Raw genomic sequence first — 27,916 nt, forward strand, 5'->3', positions numbered from 1 at the left:
AGAGAAAGATGCTCCTGCAGGAAGATCCCTCTTGCTATTTCATTCAGGGAGCCTGGGAAAAGAAGACAAGAAAGGATCAAAGACAAAGCGCAGGTCACGAGAGGGGCAGGAGTCTGAAATAACTTGTGCGGAAGTCCTGTTTTCAAACTCAGGGGTGGTACAACAGATAAGAATTACTTAATTATAACAACCTTTGAAATTATGAGTTGACTGATAGGTGAGTGAAAGAAAAGAAAATGCATATATACTTAGTTTGACTGCCTGTAACTTTATAAAATTAATGTTCCCTCTTATTGAATAGTGAGTAGGACAGCCTGTCTACGTCAGCGATTTTCAACCTTCTTCATCTCATGGCACATCAACTAGTTACTGAAATTCTCTGGCACACCAAAAAATATATTTTTTGCTTATTTGACAAAAAATAGGTATAATTTTGATTCATTCATACCAGACAGCTATTGTTGTGTTGGCTGTTGCTATTTTTTTTATTTCACAATTTAAGGGCAAAGAGTTCAGTGCCCCTGACTAAATTGCATTTTTAAAAATTCTTGTGACACACCAGTTGAAAATTGCTGGTCTAGGCCACGACATCATAAATGCAGCAAAATAAAATATTAAATATTAAATCATAACTTTTTAATCAGAAGTTGTTAAATGAAAGGATGTGTTTCACAGATAGTTTGGCACTCTTGCATATATTATTTCATGATTAAATTAAACACATATATACCTTACGACAGATAGCAAAAAATTAAAATTAAATTTAAAATTTAAAACATTTTATCAATTATTAAACTTATTATAGAACTTTAATACTTAAAATACCGTGATTTAACTGATATAATGGATCAATAGAACAGAGAGTCTAAGATAGATTAAAGAGTATAAGAGAAAGTCATGTATGATAAAAAGAGCTTTTCAAATCTCTCCAGAAAAGGTAGATTATTCCATAAATTGTGTGAGACATCCAGCTAGCTCTTAGGAAGAAAGAAAAGCTGATCCCATTCTTACTTATATTAGACAAAGGACCTTGTATTTATTTGAAGAAAAGTAAAAATGAATAAAAGACTGAAATGTAAAAGTTAAAAATAATCGCAAAGTTAAGAGACAGTATAACTGAATTTTTAAAAGTTCCATTAAATAACATTATAAAATTAGAAACAATAAAGAAAAAGATATATAAATATTATCACATAAACCAACAACAGTTTTTAATGACCCAAAAAGCAAAATATGGTAAACTTGAAAACAATGAAAATTAATAGGAAATATTTGCAATAATATCATGGATAAAACATTCATTTTCTTAATATATAAAAGCTTTTACCAATCAGTAAGGGTAAAAATGGTAATCCCAACAGAAAAATTGGCAAAGGATCTAAATAGACAACAGACAAAAGATGAAATGTGAGTGGCTAGTAAGCATAGGTAGAGACGTAGGTAGGTAAGTAGGTAAGTCGGTAAGTAGGTAGGTAGATAGGAAGGAAAGAACTAGAGAGAGCAAGTCCAAGGAAAGAGGGAGTGGAATGGAGGGGGCAGGAGAGGAGGGAGTGAAGATTGGGGAGCGAAGAGCAGACAAAGGAAAGCAAAGGAAGAAGGAAAGAAAGAAAAGAAAATGCTGTTGATCACTTAACAAATTGGACAAAGATTTGGAGAATGGGCCATTCCTGTGCACTAATATATAATATATTCTAATGCTAATTGTGCATAGATTTAACCTAGCAGTGTTAGTTCTAGAAAGTTATTCTAGCTAGTATTATAACTATAAAATATTCACAGCAGATTGCTTTACAATAGGAATTATAATAAAGAAAACAATCTAAATAGTCATCAATTATTTAATTGGATGACGGCTCATATTATAATTGGATTTTATAGTTCCATTGAAATAATTATGTAGAATGAATTTATTTGAATAGCTGTCCGGAACATATTGTCGAGTTGAAATAAAAAGAGATTGTACATTTTCCAAGTCATGTATACTTGTGTTTATATTAATATATGTATACATATGCATCGATACTAAAAGTCATAACAAGAAACATCAATAATGGTAATTTCTAAGTGGTGGCATTGGAGGTAACACATTATTTTTACATTTCTACATTATGTGAGTTTTTCTATGAAAGTATATCATTGTTATAAATTGAATAAAATTTATTTTTAAAAGATAAAAATCATTTTACTAATTTTAATCTTGATTTGCCTTTTTTTTGTTGTTTTAATAACTTGCATTTTTCAGCTTGAGTAAAGTAAGATGATTGTCTGTGCATTGCTCTTCTACCAACATTTTATCTGGAATTATGTTGCCTGAAGAATTAATCAGGGAAAGTTCTATGCTCATATCTTTCTGTATTTACTGATTGTTCATTCTTGGCATATTTGGCATTTTGTTTAATCTATAATTCAAACATACTCCTCATATTTCATAAGATTTGATGATCTAGTTTGTAATTACTTTCATTATTATAAAATCTTGAAATTTGTTAGGTCAATAAATAGGGTTATAAATAAATGATTTTCAACCTCTTCTTTACAATTCAAAATGCCTCCATTTAGTTTTGAACATGTCTCAATACATCCACAAAAAGCCTCTAAACAAAATTAAGTTTAATTCACTCTAAAGGAAAGCACTTCTACAGACCATTTTCAGAAAGGGGGAGCAATTTAAATAAATTATCAGATGCTCGTTTTATATAGATGAGTGCTGCAAATTACAATTAGTCTCATCTATTCATTAAAACCAGTCCAGCAAGCTTGGATAAACTTGGTCAGCAGTGAGTCGCTGCATTTCTATGAAAGCCTTTAAATATTTCTTTAAATGTATATTTTTGAATTTTTACTTACTTAGATAATTTTTCAGGCATCCACAAATACTGAGGTTTTACAAAACTTCTAATTTGTGCATACTCCTTCTTGTTTGATATATTTAGTCTTTAATTAAGCATTTTCAATACTCCCCTCTCAGTATTCTCCGTTCTCACCTCTCTACCTTCAAATCATCAGTTGTTTCATGTTATCAAATAGGTTTGTAGAGCAAGTTAAATGTTTCAGGAGAATCCTCCCATTTTTCTTGCATGCAGTTCAATTTGGTGTAAGTTATTTCTTATTTGACTGTCCCAGGGTGGTGTCATCTAAGTTATCACATTCTCTATTTCATGACTTACTAAGCTTGTGACAGAAAAAGAAAACTGGGGTTAACATTTATAAAACCACTACAACATACCACTTGTTTCTCTTTCCTAGATTATCCAGATTTCCTAGGTAATAAAGATAAACCATGTACTGATTTGCTTATTTTATTGTTATTGTAATTTCTTTCCCTAAAAACTTAGAGTGTAAACAATTCCAAGGAGATTGACTGTGTCACTTCATTTAAGCAAGCTTCCTACAAGCACACTTGTGATTGACCATGTGACTTGCTGGGCTGATGCTTTCTTTATATAACCTGCTGGTTTTAACAAGCTCTCCAAGCTGGACAGCTGCTGAGGGGTTTCTACCAGAGAGCCATATGTTTAGCCACCTTAGCCACAGCCTAACCCACAAGCCCCTCCTTTTATACATTTTCAATAGCTATGCTTTTGTTAGAAGATCAACTAAGTTACATGATTGTACAATCCTTTCGTCAACTCATAGTCAGAAGCCATTTCTATCTATTTATACTTATATCTCTAGTATCTAGCTCCATGTCTGGCACATTATGGATACTCCTTAAATATTTGTTGACTAAATAGATGTTTTATTTATTAATTGGACAAAAGTAGCCTTAACATGTGGGAGTGCTTTCCTCAGTTATAGTTTAGGCTGTGAGGGTAACAACCACAACAGAGGACCTTTTTAGAGTGGTGGCTCTCTGTACTTTACCAGCAACAACACTGGAAGTTCTTGAGGGTTCTTTGGGAATTCCTTTAGCAACTTAGCAATTAATTTAAATGCACTGTAATTAATTTCTGAGAAACCTGCAAAAGCCTATTAGCTGGTATTTATAAACCAGCTGATACTAACTTAGGAGAGCAGTTTGGAATAAATCAGCCTATATAAGCTAAATATGCTGCCCTGGCATTTGTCCAAATAGAAATAGACTATTTCCAAGTTTCAGAAAAGGTAATTAAATTCAGCTTAAAATGCATCTAAAAGTCATTGTCTGATGTACTGGCCCATGGAAATAAATAATTACATATTGCATTAATAGAGTATCTATTTACTAGGAGTTCAAAACACTATTTTAATAAGCAGATCTGCATAATATTCTCATGAATGGAAAAGCATGTTTTCTGTGTATGTTATTTACTGAAAGATAATACTTCATGGACAGTCATTGGCAGATCATGAGATATCCATTCTCTTTTGAGTTATGGTTTCATAATCTCCCCAACAGAACTTGTCACCCAGCACCCTGTCATCAGTGGGGCAATGATTTTAGCTTTCTTCTTAAAAAGCAAATGACTCTGCGAACAGATGGTACCACCTACTTTCCAGCACTTTCTGTAACACACCTGTTCTCAAAGGCTCAGCCCCTGATTGAGCTATAACCACAGTGTCATCTCACACATTTCAAGGCTCTATTTCTTCTAAACTGAAAACATGTAATAGTGCAAACTTGCCTCCTCCCTTCCAACTGCCCCACTCTTTTTCACCCTCTGCTCTCCACTGACACACAGACACACAATAGGAAACCTGACATGAGCACACTGTTTCTGACCTTTAATTTCTCCCCTAGATCAGAGATTACAATTATAGTCTCATTCTCCTTTCATATTAACCTCTTTTTTTACCGATTTGGTCTTCTCTTGACATTCAACTTGCAATCTACTTGACTAACTGGACTCATAATTGTGTCTCTCTACATTGGAAAATTGTAAGTTTCAAAATTTGCTTGCTTATTTACTCCCCCCCCTCGAAATTAGATGACTCAATAGATACACTATGTATTTTGCCTCCCTGCCATACCAGAAAGAGAAAAAGTTCCTTGAAGGCTTTGAATCCTTAACAGAGTGTCCTGGTCATTCTCTCCACCTGCAGATGACTTTGTCCTATTATCTGCCAAATCAAGAACCTTCTTCCTTAAACAGATTCTTATCATAGCTCTTTTTAGGTTTCAGTTAAATAGTTACCCAAAATACAACATGACCCCTTAAAACTGTAGGAACGCTGCTGACCTCAGTGCTGCTCACCACAGCTATTAGGTGCTTTCTGTAAGAAGATAGAGGGCAGAATGGTAGGAGCTGATGGGATACTGTGAGTGTAGAATGATGTTGAAGAATACTGCCCCTCCCCCCCAAAATCAAAACTTGCAAATCTCAAGTATAGAGGATACAATATTAAATGTAATATTTATATACCTGATCTTTTGGTGCAGTTGAAAATGGTATCTTATATTCTAGGCCATATAATCCTAATTATGAATCATAGTTAATAAAAAAATCCATTAAATGTGGATTTAAAAACCCATTAAAACAACCACTTTTCTGTACACTTGGAATTTCAACAATGTGCGTGTATTACCTTTATAATATTAAACTTAATTTTTAAAATATGCAGTTGAAATAGGAGAAACAAGAAACTGAGTAATTATGAGATATATTTATTCTTCATTAGAGCTATTTCATTTAAATAAGTCAGACTATGAAACCATTCTTAATGGATCTGCCTAATAACTTAGAAAGGATGGACGTCTCAGATAATTTCATCAGGCTATGGGAAACCAAGAAAAGTGGTGATAAATTAATATAAGCAAATCTTTCATTAACATATGTGAATACATATCTAAATTTTGGGGTTAAAAATCAGTGGTTATGTGTATTTTCCCCCTTTTCATTTTTAGAAGAGAAGAGAATTTGGTTTAATGTTATCAATGTGGAAAACCAAAAGGTCCAGGAGAAAGGACAAATCTGTATGAATTCCAGGTGTTGCAAGCACTGTGGAAAATGGTGATTTGATTCTATTAGCTGACTAATTCAATTAAGAGGAGACTAGCAAGAATCAGGAGAGCTTCTGAGCACTTTATTTAAAAACTACGGTATAACCTCAGGGTTTTGCTGAAGTGGGTATTGTAGGCATAGAAGTCGAGGATAATTTTGTGCAATTATGCTTTGCTAAATGAGCAGAGCTGCAGTTTAGGTAGGAAATGTCTGTGGATTCCTGGTGTCTTGGAAGAAAGCCTTTTGGCCATTTGGGTATTTTATGTAAATATAATTCTTTCTGAGCTTGAGGAACTGATCTAAGCTGAGGAGCAATCCTAGAAAGAGAGCGGAAAATTCCTAGAGGCCCCTTCAACAGTCCTAACTTGTCTCCAGCCTAGTTCTAAGTTTCATCACTCTGTCCTTCCCTCCCTCAAGCACTTGAGCCTTAAACACTTCACAAACAGTTACTGAGATCTTAACATGTGTTGGAAACTGCTCCAAAGGCTTTCATGTATTAACTCAGTTATTCCTTCACAACTATGAGACAGAAACACACTAACTGAGCCCACTACTCTCTACTACTTGCTTGTTTTCATCCTATCATAAAAACTATAAACTCTTCCCTGAGGGCAGACAGCAAATTGGATTAGATTAGCCACATCTAATTCTATGACATGATCTTTTAAAATAGATGTATAATTCACTTTGGATGTTGTTTGTCAAACAAAATTAGAAAGCAATTGTATGAGCCAGTGAAAAGGCAAAGTTTATTCTCCTGGAGAACAGGTTTTGCCACTTGTGAACTGTGCCACCCATTGACAAGATGAAAGTAGGCATTTCTGAGCCATCTTGGCCTCTTTCAGCTTCTAAATGGCAATTGGGTGTCTTGCTGAATCTTGCCAAACTGGCAATCTAAAGTCCTAGTTATAATTCAGAATTTTTGCTTGTCCAAATGTAATTCAAATGCAAGGTTGGATATTCTCTTAGCCAAGTTATGATTAATATTGGAAGTATCTGCTATGCTAAATGCACTGGGCTGGGAAACACAGGTTTGGAGTTCTCGGCCTGGATCTATTTGTAATTAGTTCTGTGGCAGTGGACTAGTAATTACCATTCACTGGGCCTCCGTTTGGAAAAAGAGGTTGGGATAAATGTTCTATAAGATTACATCTAGCACCAAGAATCTACTGAATTAAAGGAAGAATGAATATATTATAGCTATGGTAAAAAGACAAAGAGAATATTTTCAAAGTTTTCTTATCTAGATGAGTAAGAACAAGAGGGGTACCTTAATTTCTACTATTCTAAAACATTTCCAGGACTTCCACAATGTGAAAGTTCCATGTTTTACTATTTTAAAGCTTTTTCTTTAAGAAAAAAAGTGTCTTTCCCAAGAAAAAGAGAAAGGGGCCATTTTTTATTAAGGTTCAAGAAACTAGTCAACACAGCTTTGGACACTTGAATAAAATGGATTTTTGCAAAAAATAAAAAATAGACATTCCTCAGCTTGGCTATGGGAAAATCCTGTAACTCCCTATGTCTCATGAAAGATCTGGGCTCTTGCTCTTTTTTGGAGATGTGGGTGTTCTTCATGGTGACGAAGTGTGGGAACCGGCTTCCTGAGCCACTGCAAAACATGCTGCGTGTTCCCGAGTATCAATTTTACTTACTGATTTCAAGAAAGGGGGTTGTTATTTCTATATTAAGACAACCACAGCTCTCTTATGTAAGAGAATAAAATCTTGTGTTAATTTTGAAGAAACACATGGATTCCAAGATATTACCCTCCTTATAGCAGATGCATCAAGTGACTACAGTCAGCCCCAAATGTTTGCGTTTCCTCTGTCTCCAGGAGACTTTGAAGGAAATGTCTGAGAGGCAGCTTTCCAGAGTTTGTAAAATATTTATTGACATGGTTTGCGATATAAATAAATTTAAAGCTTGGTTTTTATTATCAGCTGCAGTTTTGCATACTGAAAGAGAATTTTGTTCAGAGGCAGACAGAACCAGATCACGTCTGTCACTTACTAGCTTTGTAGACTGGGTATGTAGCTTCATTTTGCAGAACCTCAGTTTCCTCATTTAGAAAAGAGTGATGATGACTTAATAAGGTTGTCATGAGGATTAAATTAGATAACTTAGGCTAGATGCTTTGCTCAGCACCTTCAATAGTATAAGTCTACAATAAACGTCTGTTTCTGTCTTCCTTCCTCTTCCTGCTTGGGACTTTAATAGGCCCCTTTTAGATTATCTAAATTATAAAAAGTAAATGTCTCCAGGATGTATGCACTTGTATGTTTTCAAAGGAAACATCTGAAATGTTGATTAATTGCAAAAATTGTGTCAGAAACTTTTTTTTAAAGCAGTCATCTATTCTTGTAGATGTATTGTTTGTTTTTTTTTACTCACACTGCAATACACTTCATACATACCATGCAAAATGCATATACAATATACCCCCCCCACCCCGCTTCACTGCCAGAAAATACAGTGCTAGGAGAAATTTAAAGATAATGAAGCCCAACCATCTCAGAGTAGATACATCTGAAACCCATAAAGTGTGCCTAAGTTGCCTAATTATTAGCTCAGATCCCCTAACCTTGCTGGTTTGCAGTTGAGGTTACTTCCTTTGTCTCTCTTCCCTTCTATTTCTTTCTTTCACAAATATTCTCTAAGCACCTAATATGCTTTAGCCGCTGTGTTAAGTAGTAGAGATACAAAGAAACTAGAACAAATTCTGGTCCTCAGAGAGATCATAGGTTAGTGAAGAAAAAAGGAAAAAAATTAAAAATGACATCGTCTTAAAGAAAGAGCAAACAGGAGCATGTTCAAAGCACTGGGGAATGCTAAGGAATGGTCCATCTTTATTCCCCAAATGAATAACTGTTGTTCAGCTCCTTTCAGCTATAAGCTGCACCAGATTTATTTCTGGGTCTAGAACGTTATAAGTGACACTTAGTTCTCTATGATATTTATTCAAGAATCTGTTGAAGAGATAATTGTTCTAGTTATTGCTAGTCAAATAGAAAGACTATATTGTGTGGGTTGGATGGACATGCTCTATTAAGAAAAACAAAGGTTGAAGATACAGGGTTACTTAGATAAGAAAAGTTTGGGAATGCATGTTGTAAAAATCAATGTCAAAATAGGAGTAATTTCTCAAAAGACTGAAAGTAGAATAACCCATGGAGAGAAGAGATAAAGGAACATGTGAACAGGGAAGGAAAATATGTAATCAGCCATTTAATAAGAGAAAAGTTTATTCTGAATAAAGTCAACAATAATAGATGAAAATTACAAATGAAAGATAATAGTTTTAACCTTGATTTATTCAAATTGGAAATATATTTAGAGCTTTTCAGGTTTTATTTTTTTAATTTTTATTCTTATTTACTAATTAAGTATAGTACTGCTGTTTACTCCTACTTGTGGCTTATCTAAAGCTCAGTGTTCAAAGCCAATCTCTCTGCCTATATCCCCTCATCGAGCTAGTCTGTTCAACTCTGTTCTTTGCATCCCACTTATATTCTCTTCTTTCTATTGCCACAATCCCATCCTCAGGAGAGGCCCTCACCACTCTTACCAGGACCATTATAACAGTCTCAAGTCACGGGTCATCCTCACTTAGAAATTCTGCCCAAAGTACACACGTGTTTGAGTCAACTCCCTGTTCAAAGAAACTTTGCAGATTTCATATAGTGCAAAGGAAATGAAAAATAAACACATTTCTGTGTTTGCATATCAAAGTTCTCCAAAGTTTAGCCCTAATGAATCTTTCCTTCTTTATTTCCCATTGCAAATATCTCTCTTCTTTTCTGTTTTGTTTGCATCCTAAGCTCCTAATTCTGGCTGTACCATTTTATTTTCCAAACATGTTCTGCATCCCCTGCCTCTAGGCTTTGGTTTACCAAGACTTTCTATTCAACAGCTGTTCTCCCTACATCTGTTTGCAAATACCATTTAGCATTTAAGGCCCAGTTCAGAATCCACCACTTAAGAGAAACCTTTGTATATCACTTATGTTAGATGAACTAGTTTAGCAGAGCTTTATTACTTGATCATCTGCTGAGTTACTTAGAAATATTCTTGACTCCACCCCTTGACTCTGAACTCCCAATAGGTAAAAGGCAATTCCTACGTATCTATGAGCGTTCTTCAAAATAGAAGCCGACTAGTACATCATTGCAGGTAAATGATAAAAATTGAATTATCTAATCAAATACTGAAATTTTTAGTTCCATACATGGTTTATTGTGTTCCTTGGTTTATTATCTGATATATTTTCATTTTTGGATAAGTATTTCTCTTTTGCTTTCAGAAGTACTTAAGTTTAGAAGATGAATTTAGAGGCCAATTTGCCTTTAGGCTAATGAAACTTAAGCTTCATATATCTTCTTCCATTTTCTTCACTGTGCCAAAGCCCTAGGAGGGGCCCTAGCAATGGACTTTTATGATTATATGCTTTTGTAAAATTGCAAAGGCATGATCACTAAGGTGCAATCATTTAAAACTCTTGTGTTCTTTTGTACACAATTTTGTATTCATTTTTTAAAATAGTATAAGCTCCAGGCCCCAACAGAGCTGGATCTGTCCCTGTGGGGGGGGGGGGGAATGCCTCTACCGTGAAGACCACTCAAGGCTCTTCACCATGACATGCGCTTAGTTGAGACTGACTAGATCTGGGTTAAGGTGACTTCACCTCAACAGGAAAAGGTGGCATGCTTTGATGCTTTCTCCCACCTTGCTAAACCTTGATGAGAGTCTATTACCTCGATATGTGGTGATGTTGGTAGGCCAGAAGGTAGTGATGCAGCAGAACTGGTGACGCTCATTTTGGGCTGGTGGCTTTTACATCTGTGGGTAAGTCAGTATTTCTCAGTGACCTGACTGGCGTATACGCCTGGAGGTGGCAGCCTGTGAGTTCATCACTCTTACTTCCAAGTTAGTATCGTCAGGTACAAAGTCACCAATACCAGCACTTGGGCCCCCTAATATTATGCAGGGTACCAAGAATGGAAAAGAACACTATCAGGCCCTAACCTGAACCTGGTCTTCATTATTCTGAATGGGCTGAAACCCTTGGGTCCCGAGAATATTGTTGAAAATGAACTGGAAGGCATTGCTATCTATTTGAAAAGTAAAAGACCCAGAATGGGCTTTAAAAAGAAAGTTGAAGGAAGAAATGGTCTCAGTCACCAGCCTTCAAAGGAAGCTGGATGCAGAGATTGTAAAAAGCCTCTTCGTGAGAGACAAGATCCATAGTGTCTAAGTCACTGCAGAGTGATGCCACAGCTGCTAGCCTCATTGGTGTGATAGAAAGAAACATCCTTTGTACCTCTGGGCTAAATAAGCTTGAACAGATCTCTACTGAGAAACTGGATGTCATCTATAAAATGACTCCCCAGTGATACATCTCTACCTGCCACTGTGGGAATTTTCACAACCTATTGGAATAGATCTGGGACTAGTGAGGACTTAAACCAGTTCCAAAGGCCAGCTACCAAATTAACATCTCCAAGACTGCTCTCTGACTAAAGCCCACAGTGGAGGAAATTTTAATGAAGATTCACCCAAGCAAAACAAAATTTAAAAACTGCACACATTGTGACCTCCCCACAGTGACTAAGCTCACTGTCCCAAGCTCTATCTTGATTTTGGAAGCTGGTAACTTTGGATTTAGGGAAGAAAGATAACGCCCAACCCATAATGTCACTTTTCTTATCTTGCTCACCCTTTGAATATTGAACTGAATAAAAGTCCTGTTTTTTTATGTGACAAAAAAGGTAATTATTGAATGCAAATAACTAAATCACCAATTAAGTTTCCCTGTAAAGTATACTAAATTCTTGGAGTTTCTTTCCCCCTTTTCTCTACTTCAGCTTTGAGTTAGGTAACATCAGTAACTTGTGAAAGTCTTGTACTCTAAGACTCTTTGCAATATAATGACTTCTTGATTGCAATAAACCAAAGGAAGATACAAGGTTAAGTTTGAAAGAAGAACAGTATCATGGCATCCTCATACTTATATTCAAGGGAGATCTATATTTTCCCACCATTTAGTTAAAGTAGTAAACATAGTTCAGTCTCAGTGAGATAAGAAAATTAAAGCATATTGCTCCTGAGAGACTTGGTACCCAGTCCAGCAAGGGACTACTTCATTGTCATAGCCCAACGTGGGGGTAGTGGATGTGTGGGGTGTTAAGTCAGCATTTCTCCTGCTGTTGGGACAAAGGGGAAGAAAGATTAACAACGTTCTGCTAACACTCTACCATTGTTACTACTCTAGTGGGGGTTTATAAGGACCCAGCACTTTGACCTTAGTACCCCAAAGAGGGTTTTCAGTGTAACAACCAACCATTCCATAGTTATAGTACCACCAGGCTTTTTCTAACCACTGACCATTTCACTAGACACAATTCATGAGTTTATAGAATTAATATTGCTTTTGTTTCCCTCTTACCTAGTAAAGAAAGTTGTCTTTGCAGAATTTGAGACCCAAGGTGCCTATTAACATAGAGCAGTGATTTTAAAGCTTTTTCATCTCAGGGCACACATAAACTAATTAATAAAATTTGCAGCCCACCAAAAAATAAATTGTAATTTTTGCCGATCTGATTTTTAAAATTCTGATTCATTCACACCAGATGGCTATTGTTGTGTTGGCTGCTGTCACTTTTTTATTTGACAGTCTAAGGAAAAAGAGGTCAGCGCTCCTGACTACATAATCAGGTATTGAATGCTTTAAAAATTCTCGTGGTTGAAAATCACTGACATAGAGGGTTAATATCTGGTGACAACAAAGTCAAAATCATTATCAGAGCCTGCTAATATTTTGCAATAAAATAAAGCTTGACAATTAAAAATCAATGCCACATTACCACACTTTTAGCCTTTATAAACACTCTGAAAAGTACCTGTGTACACAGTGGTAACTTTGTTTTACTGATTAAAACACAACACAAAACAAAAACTGAGGCTTAGAGAAATTTAGAAACTTGTCAATTAATGACCACATAGTAGCAGAGTGGAAATAGACTAGCACTTATAACTTGTAGCTAATGATAAATGATTTTAAGGCAGTCAGTGTCTTTTAATGACTGTTTACTGATCTTAATGAAAACTGCTTGTTAGAAATGCTGGTTATGTCATAACTGGATCAGTAAACCAAACACCACTTGAGGATAAACAAGCAAAACTGTAGGCTACTATAAGGACTAAAGAACTTTTTCAGTGTAAAAAAGACCCAGGAAAGGTTACAGACCAAGTGGACTGTTCATTCTAATGGAGGACAATCTCAAAATTAATAAGAAAAATTATTAAATAAACACTGGAAAGATGTCTTAACCCTCTGTGGGCATGCTTCAGTTAAAGTATCTAAGCAAACTCACTTGTAAAATAAACATAATTATTCTTTTGTTGAATAGGGTATATAAAATTCAGGGCCAGTGGTGAGCTACCATAAGCACCAGATAAGCTATTTCTTACCCTTGGCTTCATAAAATGTTATTGAGACACAGCCCAATAGTGGAGTATAGTTTTAAAATCTTGTCTAGGTAATTGCTGAACTGAACAAAATATACACACTGCAATCCACACATATTCTATAAGAACTTAGAAAATTTTATTGTACTTTAAAAATAAATTGGGAAAAAATAGCCTGATTTTCACATAAAAGATCAAACCTTTTATTAAAATCATCTTAAAATAATTTATTTTTGTCCTCATAGAAAATATTTTACTCCCCAACCCTCCAGAAGAAGGTGTGTGATCACCTACAGAAGGCCTGGAGTGGGCTCAGAGTGTGTGTATGTTAAATAATGACTTGGGGTGAGTGAGGGGGGCAGCTGTCAAGGAAACAAATCAATTGGCCAATTGAAATGTCATTTTTCCACTCATTGCAGGATGTTGCCATGTCTCTCTTCTTCTCTTTTTTTTTTCACTCTCTTGTATTTTGATTTAGATATAAAAGCTAAGACATAATTTAAACTGACAGCAGAATCAAACAGTGTGACCTTGCCAGGATTGTCTCAGGCCTTCAACACAATCCACTGGGGGTAAAACATGAGCAGGGGAAGGGGGGAGTGAGAGCACGACAGAAAGGGAAAGTGAGCCTCTCCAGATGGCCCTGCTGCGCACGTGGTCCTCGGGGGCTGGTCTCGGGTCTAGAGGTCTCCAAATCTGTCTGACACAGGAATGAGAGCTGGAATGAGAAGGGGAAGAAAAGGTGAAATAGAGCAAGAGAAGAAAAAATAGAGCAAGAGAAGAAAACATAGAGCAAGGGCAAATGCCAAAGATTGGACCGACAGAGTAGCGGTGATAACAGAAGACCTCAAGCGTGGCTGACAATGACTGGTCTGTAGCATGTCAGAGGTTAGTCTTGCCCAAGCAGAAACAGCCAGTGTCCACTTTGGCAACAGGGTAACCAGGTGAACACTACCTTGTCCAATGACAGAAAATACGACAGGCAAGAGGGCACTTAAGGCCTTGGTTCACAATGGACCCCCTCACCAGGCTCTCAGCAATAACTGATTTGTCTATCCAGAGGAGAGATGGGAGGCCTAATACGTATATTTGAGATGATTGTATACAGGATAAGATTGTTTCTGGCTTTTTTTTTTTTTATAACTCAGATTGGCAATGTTTTAATTGGCAGCGTTGATAACCTTTTCCACCATGAGGCATACATGTGTCTACCTGTAGGGTGGTCTCTCCAGATAGCATATGGCTTGGAAAGCCAAATCAGCAGATTGTTGGGTTGAAGGATCTTCACCCAGGAAAGCCTGGATGAGTCACCCTGCCCCATGTCAGGCAGCTCTTTTCTAGTGCCAGTGTTTTTCCACCCTGGAGAATGTTGGAAAAATCCAGTACAGTTGCCTTTCAGACAAAATTGTTAAAAAAAAAAAAAAAAAGGGACAGCAGAAAAAGGCAGGACAGTGTGGTGCATATAGTGAAATGTTTCTCAGGAGAAACATCAGAGGAAAGCCAGGGTGGGAGAAAGGATTAGAAAGGAGTTTATGATGGAAGAGGGATCTAGCACACATTCCTGCTCTGGCCAGATTTATTATTGGACATGACAGCAATGAAGATAACAACAGTTACAACAGAAACAACAAACGACTGCCATCTGAAGAGTTTTGGCTTTGTGTTTGGCACCGTCTTAAGTGCTCCATGTAACATTTCCTTTAACCCTTACAGCAACATGAAGAGGGAGATGCTTAGAAAATGGCAGTCAGTATAACCGTCGGAGTTGACTCCCAACTTCCTCACTTTAACTCAGAGGATTCCAGTCCATTGTCAACTAGTCCATGCCCTTCATGACCCCGGACTTTGGTCCTGGGATTTTGAAGGTAATGATGCAGTACAGACATAGTTTGTGTCCCTTGAGATACCTAACATTTAACTGCTAAAAAAAAATTAGAACACGAAACTACCTCAATTTTTCTTTTGAATGAGATCATATATATAAATAATATTCCTCATGAAATAACTGAAAATAACAGAATTTTTTATCCAAATCATACATGGAAATCAGGACACAAAATGAGAATCCATGAAGGGTGACACTGAGCTGAATCCAGGGAATTGCTCAGGTCTTGGGGACATAGGAGGGACCAGAATGGTGTTCCAAGCAGAGGGAGTGCCCTGAACACCGAAGTGAGAATGAACAGGCTACAGTCAGGGGCAGTGAACTGATTGGTGAGATGAGAATGGAGGGCCTGGTTGGGAGCAAGGAGCTCAGGGACCAGGTTAGGAAACTCACTGAGAGATAGTCTGAAGAAGGAGAGGATACTTGATGTGGGAGCAAAGCTGTGGTAGATTTCTGAGCAAATGGGTTACACAAGATGAAGGTGGTGTCAGAGATTACTACCATCGCCAAGCTCATGGATGGAGATTAGAGACACAGAGAGTAAAGATGGCACCGTCAGATGCTTCTCTCGGCAGTAGGGTATAAGGGATGAGAGATGACTCGGGGGCTATATAGCTAACAGGGCAGATACGAGGTTGGAATCCAACATGACTACCTAGATTCTTCCTTCATTCGTCCGTTTTTTCCATTGCTCCATCATCCTGAGGCTTTGCACAAAGAGACTTGTAGCTTGGACTCTGACATTCTTCCATGGGCCACAAAATTGAACAAGTAGAAACATAGGCGGCCCCCAAAGTTTTGACAGCTCTGAGCTCACAGTCAGAGCATCACGCACCTGGGTGCCACTGAATTAAATGACAGAGGAGGCACTTTATCTCTAAACTCTACAACTTCTAACTCCATAGTCCTGGTTGCCATAATATGGCATTTATACTGTGAATTTCCAGTCTCTTATGATATAACTGCCATTCCTTCCTCCTTCCTTTTACTGCCATCTCTCCCAAGTTCAGCTCTCTTGACCTAGGACCTAATCCTTATGAGGTGCTAAGTCATTTCTATAGGGTCCTGTGGCATTGAAGATGGAAGGGAGATTATTAGTACTCAGGTGATGCAGGTGATGGTTTCGATCGCTGCGGAGTACACGACCTAGTTTATCTTTAAAAAATCATCTGTAAGAAGTTAGCATAACTTCTGTGAGATGCAGCTTTAAGATCTGAATGCTCAGCTTTTGCAGTGAAAAGCAGATGCCAATAGAGCTTGTGTTCCACACAACAGAAATAAATCAGCTCTGCCTTTTTTATAGTCAGCTCGCACGCTTGTGATATAATATATGGGCTTCCCTGACTCCTAGCTCCAGAAGCGGGAGTGGGGGAGGCCTGGGGTGGAAAGGTGCTGGTTGTAGGCTTGTAAACATACCTTTTAATGAAAAAGAGCCATGGTGTGCGGAGCACGCTCCTCCCCAGCTCTGCGAGTTGCCCTTGCTCTTCGGCGAACGGGGATTACCACATCTTTTCACTCCACCAAGTTTCCTTGACTTGGCAGTTTTTCTGATTGCCTGGCAGTCGTAGACCATCTGCCTTTTGCTGATACAAAGACTTGGGAAATGAGGGAATTGGAAATGCACAATTTCCATTGCTAGGGACCCCAGCACAGAGATGTCCCTGAGCTGAGACTTGCTGTGGTTGCTAAAGTATAGAGCCAGTCTTCTCCCCACTTCTCAGCCAACTCATTTCCCTCTTGCCCCCTGTAGCTCCCCTGTTCTCTCCCTTTAACCTTGCCTGCCTCTGGCAATCCTTGGTACACTTGTGAGTGGAAGTTGTCCACAAGTAGCCTCCTTACTGAGCATGTAGTATGTTTTCATCATTTATGTTTGAAAAAAATAAACATCTCTGCTGTCAATGACAGCAACTCGTGTCCTGAGCACAGGACCTTAAAAACACATATTTCCTTCATTTCAGCTCATTGGAAATCTTTCCTTAACCCACTGTGTCACATGGGCCTCCCAGGCTCAAGTCCAAAGAGACTCTTCTTTTAACTGAGGTTTCCCTACCCAGTCCTATTAGGGGCTCTGGCAAGGACAGAGAAAACATGTAGCAAAGGCCTCTATGAGTACTCAGCTACCCTCAGTGCCTGGTTTAGCACCTCGGCTGTGCATCCCCTGCATTCAAAATTATCCATTAATTGTTATAAAAGAAAAGAAGGCATCCCACATTTCAAAATACTTTTTAACTTTAAGGTTTTTTTGCAGAGCAGTTTGAGATTTTCATAAAAACTTCAAAGACAGCATAACATTCCCAAATACCCCACACCTATTTTCCTTTCTTATTAACATCTTCCATTCATATGGTACATTTATTACAATTAGTGAACCAAGGCTGATTCATTATTACAGACTAAAGTCTATACTTGACTCGGATTTCCTGAGTTTTTACCTGATGTCTTTTTTCTGTTTTGGAATCCCATTTGGAAACCACATCACATTTAAGTCATGTCTCTTTAGGCTTCTCTAGGCTGTGACAGTTCCTCAGACTCTCCTCGTTTCTGATGACCTTGACAGTTTTAAGGGGTACTGGTCAGGTATATCGTGGAATATCCCTCAGCTGAAATGTGTTTGATACTTTTTCTCATAGATTGAGGTTATGGATTTTTTGGGAAGAAAACCACAGAGGTAAAGTACCATTTTCAGCACATCATATCAAGGGTGTATACTATCAATCTGACGTGTCACTGTTGATGTTGACCTTGATCACCTGGCAGAGGGAGTATTTGGCAGGTCTCTCCACTGTAAAGTTACTGCTATTTCCCCTCCCCGCACTATACTCTTTGGAAGAAAATCATTATCTGCAACCCACACTTAAAGAACTGGAAGTTATGCTCAATCTCCTTGAAGGTGAGGCATGTGTGTAAATTTTTGCAAGTGTTCTGAACATGAAATGTATCTATTTTCCCCATTTGTTAATAATTCAATCATTTATAACAGTATGGACTCATAAATGTTTATTTTATTGTTTAGATTATAATTCAATACTACTTTATTTTGTTGCTTACATTGTGTAGCTTTGACTATTAGGAGGTCATTCCATTGTTTCATTGGCATGTGGTGAATATTTGATAAATTTTAGCTTCTGGTATGTTATCATCTTTATTGTCTTCATTATCTGCTCCTATGAGTGTGTGTTTCCAGTTCCCATTCTCCAACCACCCATCATGGGAATCCTGGAATGTCCCTATCTTGACCTTACAGGAAAGATAAATTTACAGGGCAAATAATTTCCCCCTGTGAGTGCCCAATATCGCCATCCACAGTATTTGATATACAAACACATTTCTTTTAGCTATAAAATTTCTTATACTCTGTAGTAGAGTTGTGCAAGGAAACTTTGGAAAAGGTAGGGAAGGAACACAGGAAGAAAAGAGCTAGGTTTACTTTTGATTTAAGAGAACAGATTGGTTGGTAAGCTGTACAAAGTCTGTTTTTCCTAGATCCTGTTTAAACTTCTTTCCTGGAGTCTATTCATCACCACTTCTGCTCCCTTCCTGAAGGTGGGTAGGTGGAGGCATGGAGTTAGTGTGTGTGTGTGTGTGTGTATCCATCTATATCCCAATCTCTCTCCTCTGGAAACAGGCAAACTGCACGCTGTGTGAGGGAGGGTGTGCAAGGATCCGTGGCAGAAACTAGGTCATGATGATTAGCAACCTTCATTAATTCTGGTGCTATCCTTCTGTTCTCAATATTAACCCCAAGTTATACACAACCATCATTCACGGAGTTACTTGAAATATAAATCTATCATTTTTACTTTAGCTTAGGAGCATCCGGAAAAACCTCTTCCCAAAGCACATACTTTAAGCAAGTAGATACCGACACTGAAACGTGAGCAGAAAGGGAGAGAGAAGCAGTGATTTGCTAATGAACCGAGGTTAGGATTTTCTTTTCTTTCAAGTGTCATGTTTAGGGCTTAAGCGACTCTAATCTAGAGAAAGAACTCAGAAGATCTCGGAGATGCAGGGGTTTTGCGAGGTCGCCTTTCTCTACTTTAATACTTCTAATGCAGGGGAGATGATCAGAAGACATTAGTCAAGCAGTGCAGGCCCGGCTGACTGCTGCATTGCTTTCCTCATAATTTAAAGGCATTTTGGCCACAGTTTATCACTGCCAAGCTCATCTCCGGGTCCTGGCAGAATACAGCACGGGGACAATAGGGGATGTGAAAGGAGCTGGCTCTGGGTAGAGGCGGGAACCCTGATTTGTTGCTCTCATCTCTTGTTGGTCTTCGCTGTGGCCAGTGCCAGGCTCCTGGCTCCCGTTTCAGCTTCACCTCTGTCTCCCTTTGGCAAGAGGGAGCCGTGTGGGGCAGGATCTGTTTCCACGGGGCCCCAGTGACCTTTTGATGGCAGCTGAGGCTGGTATTGAAAAGAAGCGGAACAAAAGGAGCGAGGAGGAAGCCAGGGACACAAAGGAAAGGAGAAAGAGGAGCGGGAAATTTGTACAGCTGTTCATCAGTTTCCTAATGTATGGAAGGTAGCAGGAGAGTGCGGAGTGAATGCATGGCTAAGGCTACCTGCTTCCAGTCGAGACTGCGATCACTGCCCAGCCGGTGTGGCTTAGCAGTTGAGGGTAAACCTGTGAACCCGGAGATGATGGTTCGATTCCCAGTCAGGGCGATTTTCCCGAGAATCTGAACTCAGGCCCACATTTTGAGGCTCCTGCCACAGCGTCCAAGGCCACCCTTCCTGTAGTCCGCTGTGCCCTTCTTTGTCTCTATCTTCTCACCCTACCACCGCCCCCGAACGCGCCTGGGGCTGGTGCTGTATCTGTTTCTGTTGTTGCTGCATTGGCAACTTAGCTTATGGATGGAGACACGGAGCCACAGATTCCTGGCAGAGCTGTGCTCACGTGCTGACGAGCAGACCCTGGCCCCGGGCACCTGTCCAAGAGCAGGTGCCTGGCTCTCGAGCTGTGTCTCAGAGGAGGCAGGGTGAAGTCCAACACCGTCTTCCTGCTGCTTCGAGGTTATGATCTACCACCAGCACTTCTCTCAGCAGATGAAAGGAAGGAGGTCTCGCTGCCAAGGTTAGGAACACTAGACGTGGGAGGTGGCCACAGGGAGCATCTGTGACAGCTTAAGGATTCTTAGCTTGATGGATGGGTAAGAAGATTGAATGAGACGTTGCGTTTGTTTATATTGGACTATTGTCCATGAACCTGAGTGGGTTGACCTTCAGGCCATGAAATGTCTGCGTGTTTTCTCAGATCAACAGTGAACTCCAAGGTGAGGCTCAGAGGACCTGAATTTATATCATGACAGGGCTATTTGGGACAAATTATCCTGGCTTAATAATATGCATTTACTTTTGTAAATTACACATTAAATTAGATAAATATAGAACTTGTGTGACAGTTATAGTTTTAGAAGAGCAAATGGAAGGTAATGAAAGCAGGACTTAAAGTTTATATGAGGCATAATACCTCAGAGTTAAAGGGTTATAAGCACACAAAAGAAATGTTAGGAAGTACTATAGGATGGATGGCACAAAGGCAGGAAAATGAAAGATGTGTGTAAGGCAATGAAAAAAAAATGTTTTGAGAGAACCTAAGGGTTTTTTTAGAATATAATGAAAGAAAACTTTGAAAAGAATGACATACCTGGTATGAGGTTTGTCCTCTTAAAATCAGTGAGCCAATGAAAGTATTATTTATTAGGGGAATGATTTGACTTTAAAAATTTAGGAATATTAATCTGGCAGCATGTAAATAATTTATTAGAAAGATTAAAGGTGAGAAACACTGTTTTTAATTAGAAAAATCTGTCAATTGCCCTAAGAAAATTTAAAGGACCTAAATTAGTGCCCAATGAAAAAGGGAGGTAAAGGTGGGTAGATGAATGTATGGGAGAAATACTTCACAGAAATAATGGAGCAACTCCATTTACTTTGTGGGACCAAGAAAAAGGGGGTAAGAATGATGTACAGGTTAGATGTGAGAGTTATCTGACTACTACATAATCCTCCCAGTTGTGTCAAAGGGGTTGATTTTTTGATATGATCAACTAAGAGGTTTTGACCTTGGCTGATTAGTAAAATGGTGACATAACTGACAATTTGAAGAAGAGCCAAAGAGCAGAGATATTTTATAGGCAGTAGAGAGAATAATATGCTATAGTTAACAGTGGAATATGAACTAGAACACTGTGGTGCTCATGCAGAGCCAGTGCTCAGAAAAGGTGGCAGGTTGGAGCTACAGGCTTAAAGTCTTTTATATACAAGAATGAAGTCATGAGCTGAGACAACATATTGAAAGTTGAGTATGCATAGGGCAAAGAACAGAGAGCCAAGAATTGGGCTGATATTACAACCTTCCTCAAAGGTCAGGAGGAAAAAATGTAAAGTTTTCAGAGATGGACCAGTCTAAGAAATGAGGGGAAAATCAGAATCCCGTTCTGCTTAGGATAGAATCTGAATTACAAGGGGTTAAGGAGCCAATGGGTATAAAGATGGAAGCTACTATTATTGACTAATGTTCAAGAGCATGAAGTTAACTCCAGCCACAGTGATGCCCATAAAACCTTCCTATTTGGAACAAGATTCAGGTTGTTCTCTTATTTCAAATCCCATCCCATGTTTGCTATACATTTTCATTTGCACACAATACTTTATATTGTCTAAGATTTAACAAACAGATTTATATTTCTCTATATCCTAGGAAACAGATTGAGAGAGTCCAGAGGGTGTCAAATAATTTTCTTCCCCAGCAGATCTGCTTCTCTGTCTGGCCAGGGAAGACCTGATCTTTCTGGATCTTGGGTGGTAGACACTGCCTCTGGGCTGTGTTTGGTTTCCCTGAGCTCCATCTGCCATGTGAGCCCACCACGCTTTCTTATATATTTTTTTCCTCCAGTGGATCATATTTCTCTTATTCTGTATTATCTCTACTTTGCCTTGTGTCTGCAGAACTCTTTTATGCTCATATTTGCATCCTTACCTATCATTTAAGAAACTAATATATTAATGTGTCTCTTTATAATGTTGAAATAATAATACTTTATATTTATAGCTTTTACAATTTCCTAAGTGCTAGTGTGTGTTTATCTCTCATTTGGCCTTCAGGATAACCCAGACTCAGGTCAGTCAAATAATTACGCCCATTTCATTGATAAGGAGACTGATGACCTAGTGAAGGTTGTATAATGAATGCACATTGGAACACAGATTCACATCCATACTTACTGACTTCTCACCCAGTGCTCTCATCTCATGATCAGACATTGCACATAATCTCACCCCCAGAAAATCCCACAGGCCTCTAGTTCACAATGTGAAGTAATCCTTAAGAGCACTGGTTTTGGGGTCATAGGGGCTCAGTCACTCTAACTGCCGTGTGGCCTTGCAAAGGCTACATGAAGGCTTTGAGTCTCAGTTTCATTACCTGTATACCCCATCATCATGATGCTATGAGAAGCAAACAAATTATGTTACAGAGACTGCATAAGGACCACTTTATGCAAGTTAATGATAAAATTAAGTTCTATATTGATACTTGATTAGGAGCTACACATTGCAAGTGTTTCCCCTGCAGTTCACATAGCATGCCCTTGAATGTCCTTGTGTAGTAAGGGGAACTTGCATTCTGGTGAAATAAACCATGTTCTCAAAGATAAGTAATTTATATACACATATTGGCACTGAAATAATAAGTTCAGTTAAGTCAAGAAATAGTAGTAGTATTGATTAAATAATCCTGAGTTGAAACAAGTTTTTTATCTAGAGGTTAGATTTTTTTCATTCTTGCTTTGCCTTGCTCCCTGGACTTATTCATGGTTTTCTTCTAAGCCATGGCACCTTGCAGTGCGTTCTTGCCCCTCACAAATAAAGAAGACTGTGGGACCTCAAAGCCAACATTGACAATGGAGAGGGAGGAACAGAAATCTCACTCAAACACAAACACTACTGGAATTAACAGCAAAAAAGAACAGTGGAAAATTATAAGCAAGGAAATCCGCTTCTGGTTTTGAGTGTTCTGTTTCTTTATGATCTCAGCTTGAAGTTCATTTTCTTTTCTTTTTTTTTCTTTTTTTAATATATCTTTATTGATTTCAGAGAGAGGAAAGGAGAGAGAGATAGAAACATCAATGATGAGAGGGTCATTGATCAAGCCCGCAACCCTGGCATGTGCCCTGACCAGGAATCGAACCCCGATCTCCTGGATCCCAGGTCAATGCCCAACCGCTGAGCCACGCCCAGCCGGGCTGAAGTTCATTTTCTTCCAGGGGCTGGTGAATGGGGCTGGAGGCTCAACAAGGTTTGGCACCTTCAAGAAATGTCAACTTTGCAGTGTGCCGCTGGTTACAGGGTGTAACCAGAGTGCAAACCAACTCTTCATTCCTGCTCCTTCCTCAGCAAGACACCCAGCTCGAAGGCGGTAGAGGGCGTCAGGCAGAGCTCGGAGCTAGGCCTGAGTTCTAATCGAGGAAGTGCTCTGATGACTTTGTGACAAACCTTGTCTTCTGAGATGGGCCAATAAGGCATCCCTTCAGGGGAGGCAAGCACCTCCAACCTGTGTGAGCCACTGAGTGTTTAAAGAATGAATTCGAGATGCACACGTATTAGGAATTTTAGATGTTTCGTTTTTTGTCATGCCTGAATGTAGCTAAATCATGGGATATTTTTAAAGCCTTCATATCGGGCTGATGAAAAGTTTTGTCAGCAGTACCAGCTAGATAGGAACCCGTAGGGGCTACTGATATAAATTAACTCTGGCATCTTACATTTGTTCTTCTAGTCACAAACTTTGTCAGGTTTCAGGCATCTGCCTTTCTAGGCCACTAACTTCTCACCTACAAAGTTAGATGGTCTCAGGACCACTTGGGGAGGCGTTGAAGGTGTTTTAAACATGGACTGAGGAACACTATTTAAGGAGCCTCTACAGAAACTCTGGCATTGCTTAGGCACATGGCTGTTTCTTTTCTTTTTTTTAGTAATAGTAAAGGCAATCTCTTTATTTAGGAAACTAGTGTTTCTGTACAGGAGAAGATGGGTCACAGGAAACAGAGAGAGATGAGAGAATGAGGGAAAATGGCCTTCAAAGCTGGAGGGAAAGGGAAAAAAAATGCTGCGTCCCGAACATTGAAAAGTCATGTGATGTGGCTTTGCAGGGGTCTGAGCGTGGCTCCTGCATTCACTCAGCTGGCAGCTCTCAGGGAGCAGAAGGTACTGTGGACCCCGATGGGAGATAAAAAGAGCAGAGATAATAGCTTCCCTCAAAAACTTTTCCTGCTGCTTTTGTTTTGAAATCAAAGAATGGTAGACCCAAAGGCAAGCTTAGATAGCCGACAGTTCAGACCACTTTGTTTCCCAGATGAGACAACTTAGGCACAGGAAGGTGATATAATTTGCACATTTTTAGCAAAACTACTACTTGGAAAATCAAGCTTAAATTCCTGACAGTCCTTATAACTCCAAGTTCATTGCTCTTTTTACTCTACCCTTTACTTCGTGTCTGAGGAGTGTATGCCTTTGTTCTAAATTTATTACGGAAACACTTTTTCTTCTCTTTAGGTGGGGAGCCCAGCAAAGGTGAGAGCGCTTCTTTCCGCCCAGCCTTGGCTGTTACTTGTCAGTGCCTTTTATCACCTCTGTGCTCCACACACCTTTTTACAATGCTCATACTTTGGTGTTTCCTTGAAACAGTTCTCAAAGTTGTACAGCCTGATTGAAGAAAGCCTGGTGGCTCTGCTCTTAGAGAGAGGGTGAAGCCCCTTCCTGCTTGTTTCAGGGGGTCACTGTGTTAGCCAGAGGGGTCCTAGGCCCAGTGAATGCCCATGAGAGTCAGTGTGTACCTGCTGAGTGCTCCCTCAGGGACACCTACAGGGAATGTTGCTGGGTCCTATCTGCCCAGTATAACCCTCCTCTGCTTTGAGACACCAAATGTCTGGGCCCTTGAGTTTAATCAATGAACATGGAAACACAAATTATCAGGTCATAGTTTTTCTATCAGATGAGGTGATTGCCTTTCTCCTTATACGTCTTTCCAGTATTTTAGTTACTTATTAGAATTCGAATCACTTTATTTTATTGGACATATGTATTGTTTTTGTTGACTATCTGGGGACAAATGTGCTGTAAATATGTACAAGCACTGTTACACACTAGTTTGATATGAATCCCTTAACATTCTCAAATCTGTGATTTTGTTCATTCTTTGAAATTGGACAGCCACGAGCTTTTATTCTTTGTGGGTGCACCATGAGGTTATTTGGTAGTGATATATTGAGTAAACTGGTGGCAATCATGACAATAATACGTTTTATAATTCTTATTATCTGTTATAAACCCATTGGACCAGTTGGAAACTAGTTGGTCAAGTGTACAACAGTTTATTATTAAAATTAAAATTGCTCAATCACATTTTATAATATTAGGAATTGTCATTAATTCTCATTTCTAAACTATGATGAGAACTGAGGGATAAAGCCATATTTATTTAATGGTTCAATTGTTGCAAAATAATAAAATATGATGTCATTTAATGTTTTTAGCATTTTGTGGTGTGAAAAGTTACAACTTTGAGGCTTTGACATGTATTCTTCTTCCCTACTGGCCACACGCAGAGATAAATTGTTTATCAAACATGTCCCATAGCCCCATGTTTATAGACCCATGTTTATTTGTTTGATTACCTGTGGCCTCTGGATGCTCATATACCAGCCTTTGGTATGTTCAGCAATATATGTGAGCTTGATGTTCTTTTCTATGATGAATATAGCTGGCAGGATCCAGTGGCTCCACCACAATATCCCTGAAAGCAAAAACTAATAAAAGTGGGCAAGGCCTTAGGTAAAGCTTGTAGAGATCATATAACAAGTTGTATGTATGTAAGTGGAGGAAGCAAACATTGATTTACACCAGAGAACTGAAAAATGATTTTTTAAAGATCGTTATATATTACTGTGTCTGGGGAAACATTTGAGTAGTCTTAGACATGGGCCGAGGCCCTTACAATCTTTAATTAGTGCTATATTATTGCACACTGTTCATGCAACTTGAGAATTTGAAAATAATCAATGGTTCCTGTTCCCTTTATCTGTCATATTGTGTTACCTTGATAACAGGTATTATATGATTTTAAGAATGTCCAGAATTATTGTAACAGTCTATTTCAGGAATGTGCTTCTAAGTGAATAAACTTTAAAAAAAATTAAAGGAAACCTAAAGAAAACTTTAAAGCACATTGAATGAAACCTGAAAAATTAGCATTTCTCAGTTAAAAGATATTGTAAAAACTGCCCAGAGTTCCTGGTGGTGTCCTCCACATGCCACACTCTTTGCAGGCCATTCGAGTGTGGAAGATTCATTCCATTTCTCCTCCAACTCCAGTACTGGATGACTTGGAATGGGTCTCATTTGGTTTGCTCAGAAGGAAGAGAAGGAGGAGGTGCCTTAGCAAGAATAGAAGGAAGCAGAGGAGGTAGGTGGAAGGAAGTAATGGTGAAGGCAGTGATGATGGAATAGATGTGACTGAAGCAGACAGGGGAAAAAGAGTAGGAGGAAGGAAAGTATGTTCTATATCCAGCTGATTTAACCAACACGAAGTGGGGAACTATTTAATACTATATTGTGTAAATTCCCTTGTTCAAATTACATGGGTGGATGCAAACAAGGAATTGCAGAAATGCCACCCATTTAGTGCACTGCTAGGTGTCCAAGCATATGCTAATTTCTGACATTCAGGATCTTGAGCTCAGAATATAGCTCTACTTACCAGACTAAAAGATAAATAATATGAGTTGCTGCAGTTTAGAAAGATATGCACCCAAACATTTGGAATACCTGGCAATTTTCACGTTATTATTATTATTATTTTTGGGTAATTTAGCAAATAATCTAAATAGGTTTTTTGGTACCTACTAGGTGCTAGTTATTTTGTTTGCTCTTATCTTCATTTTTTTTTTAAAAAAACATCTTTATTGATTTCAGAGAGGGGAAGGGAGAGGGGGAGAGAGAGAGACATAGAAACATCAATGATGAGAGAGTCATTGATTGGCTGCCTCCTGCACGCCCCCAACTAGGGATCGAGCCTGCAACCCACGCATGTGCCCTGACTATGAATTGAACAGTGATCTCCTGGATTCTAGGTCGATGCTCAACTGCTGAGGCATGCCAGCTGGGCTATCTTCATTTTTGAAATGTGAATTTAACTGCTTAAGGTTAAGTAGGTGTTTCAAGAGTTCTAATGTGGAAAAGAATTTCCTCAGTGATTCCCTGTTGAAAAATAATATAAAAATATAAAATAAGAATAGCTGATATCATTTTGGGTGTTCATATGGGCAGTCTTATTTATAATGGTGATGTTGGGAAACAAAAATAAAATATATTCTAGGTGGATTATATATTGTCTAGATCTTAGTGCTCCTTATTTTGTTAGTGATTAACTTTGTGGGAACAAGTTTTAAGATGAAATGAAACTAAATTCTGTAATTATGATCCATGTAACATAGTCCTGTAATCTGGGTGAGTACAAAGAGTTTAATGAAAACTGAAGGCAGGGTGGAATGTATCCGCATATCACTATCACTTAAGGCTACAGTCCCTGGCTTTGCGTGGTTTATCTGGGCCAGCTGCTCTCCAGCCCTCTGGATCTTGTTGTTGG

General features: G+C 38.6%; 1 protein-coding gene across 2 annotated transcripts in view; it reads left to right on the top strand.

The window, feature by feature from the left end:
* The window catches only part of LSAMP (limbic system associated membrane protein), a 1,857,927-nt gene that overhangs the window by 280,528 nt on the left and 1,549,483 nt on the right, over positions 1 to 27,916 (top strand). The window lies entirely within an intron of this gene.

The sequence above is a fragment of the Miniopterus schreibersii genome, assembly GCF_964146895.1.
Source record: "Miniopterus schreibersii genome assembly, chromosome: 5".
NCBI classification, from domain to species: domain Eukaryota; kingdom Metazoa; phylum Chordata; class Mammalia; order Chiroptera; family Miniopteridae; genus Miniopterus; species Miniopterus schreibersii.